We start from the raw sequence: 2,895 nt of genomic DNA on the forward strand, positions 1-2,895 counted from the left end.
TTTTTTTTTTTTTTTTTTTAGCCCAGGAGAGGTGGATGTTTGTCTGAGAAAACAATGGCCTCAAGGGAGGGACTCGGGCCCACCCTCACAGAGGGTCTCTGCGTGATCTCCTGGGATTTCTCCTTGTTTTTGTGAGTACTTTTTATGCTGGTGATGTTTCATCACAGAACACCCTGGGAAGTGTTGTTTGTTTTATTTTCTTTTTAATTAAAAAAAAAATGTGGTGCAGAAACGTGGGCCTTCTTTATGAGATTTCCTGTCTCTCGGCTGCCTGGTGCGTTCAACAGGGGGCCAACTGCTACCTGGAGCTGAAGGCATTTGGTACAGGAGACAGAGAAAGAATGCATATCAAGACTCAAGACTCTTTTCACCTCTGCACTGGTGTGGAGCCCAGACAAAAGCCCCCAAGGAAAAGAGGGGAGTCTGGGAAGGGGGGATAGGGTCATGGAAGGAATCCATTGGTACCGTATCCCAGTCTTTACAGTTCATGCAAACCTCCTAACTGTGCTATGATCATTTAATTCTAACAACCCCACGAAGAGGGGGGTACTAGTCTCATTATACAGATGAGAAAACTGAGGGTCCGAGTGGTTGAGAGATTTGTGTGAAGTCCGCATCCAGTCCACACCTAGGTCTGTCTGACCCTGCACCTCATCATGCTTCAGGATGGTCTCAGATGTGACCAATGCTAGAGGCAGTAACAACAGTACCTTGGGCTGCAATTCACTGAGGGCTGTGGGCAGTTCCTGGGTCAAGTGCTGTGTAGGTGGGACCTTTTTTATCCTTACAGCAGCCCATAAGTATATGCTGGTGATCCCCTGGGGTCCCTGACACAATGCATGCTGCAGGACTTGTGCATTGAAGCTGGATTTTTTGTTAGGAGTTCTCTCTTTAGGTGTGCACAGAGAGGGCTTAAACCAGGAATAGCTGACCATTTGCTTCGCTGCCTACTCAAACCCTGGGGCCTCTCTTTCCTTGGAGTGACAGAGGGGACCTGGTAAATAACAACAACAATGACAATGATGATTGATGATGACGATGATGGTGATGATAATGATAAGAGCATTCATCATGGGTTGACCATGTACAAGGCACTGCATGAGGACTTGACCTGCTTTATTGTATTTAATCCTCAAAATAATCCAGTGCACTCAATACCATTGTTTTCATAGGTATTATTATTACCATTATTGTATAGGTAAGAAAACTGAGGCCCAGGGAGATTCATACCTTGATAGAAAGCAGCCACAGTCAGGACTCAAGCAGATTCATTGATGCCTTGGCTAAAGTGCTTCTCCACAGAATCTAGCAATGGGGAGTCCAGGACTTACCACAGGACAGCAAAATCATGACAACCAAGAGAAAAAGAAGCAGGGCTGCCTGAGAACCCCTCAGGCCCTTTCCCTGAGAGTCCTTTTCCGCAGGGAGACTTCTGGCAGATTCCATGTGGCCTACGAAAGTAAAAGGATGGGACATGGTGTCAGACTGTCAGACTGTTAGAAAACCCAAGATAGGCCTGCCCCTTTCTGCAGAGAAAGGAAGCCTACAGCTCGGAGGGAAGGCACTCCACAAATGTCACCAGGACAGTGAGGTCAGAGTCAGAATTAAAATGCAAGTCCCTGAAGCCCAGACTAGGATTCTTTGTCACACTAGATCCCTCTGTCACCAAATTTGCCCAAACAGACCACCCTCTCCATTGATCATCTCACCGCCTGCTCTTTAGCTCCTACTCCTTCCCCCAGGCGGGTCTGCAATGGGCGAGGGCCTAGGCCAGAAAGGAGGTGGGAAGGGGCCCAGGGAGAGCCCAAACCAACCTGGAAGGGAGCCGGCCGAGGGAACCAAGGCCCACAACCTCAAGTCTCTAGTCTTCTTCAGCACAAAAATTCAATGATGGGCACAAGCAGAAAGGAGAAAGTGTTTAGGGCTCTGACAACACAAAGACCCTGCCAACTCTTGCCTGTGGCCCTGCAAGGAGTTCCTGGTAGCAGCGCCAGGAGCTCACGGGAAGCATGACTCTGCAAGCACCCAGAAGGGCACAGCTGAGGGGAGTTGCAGGCCAAGAAGGGGGTCTCCCAGTAGCTTCCATGGTGACTGCCTGCCCCTCCTTTGGTTCTCTTCCTCTGAGAAGAAGAGAGAGGGAGGGAGGCAGGGAGGGAGGAAAAGGTGGGATAGAGGAAGGGAGGGGTAAAGGACTGGCTATTTACCAAGCACTTAATCGTGTGTGCAGTGCTGTGCATGGACACTTGCATGATTAGCCTCCTACTCTTTGGCTCCATGTTGAAGCCATGGTGTCCAGCCTCCATAAAGGGTCTGAGAAAAGGGCCACCTGGAAGGCTGCCTGGAGCAGATGCGACTGGAGCTGAAGGATGGTGAAAGTGAGCTGATTGAAACCACTAATTTACCCTCACCCTCCAACAGCCAAACTCAAATCCTCCCCAAACCCTGAGTTAGCGTGCCTCCATTTCCAAGTGACGTGGAGGTTGGGGGAAGTAGGCCTCAAAGCAGAATATATATGTACAATATACGTACATTTCATAATCCCACTTATTTTAGTAGGCAAAGTTGCAAGAGGAAAAGTTGGGAAATACTATACATAAAATACTAGCAGTCGTTGTCTGGTTGCTAATAAACTATTAGGTGTGGCTTTTGGTCATTGTGTTTATCTCTTGTGTACAGTGGACATATTGTCATCCCAGGCCACCACAGCTAGATACCACTGCTTCCAATGACAGGGGTGCAAGAGACCTGCCATATTGTCCCATGGTCCCCCCGCCAGCACAGATGATTGATCCTGAGGGACACCTGACCCAAGCTGAGGTCTTTCTGCTATGGCTGAGGAATGAGTCTCTTTAGCACAGACATGGCTCTTAGGCAGCCACCATTGAAAGAAAGAGG

This window comes from Rhinopithecus bieti, unplaced genomic scaffold, assembly GCF_001698545.2.
Source record: "Rhinopithecus bieti isolate Rb0 unplaced genomic scaffold, ASM169854v2 scaffold_30732, whole genome shotgun sequence".
Lineage (NCBI taxonomy): Eukaryota > Metazoa > Chordata > Mammalia > Primates > Cercopithecidae > Rhinopithecus > Rhinopithecus bieti.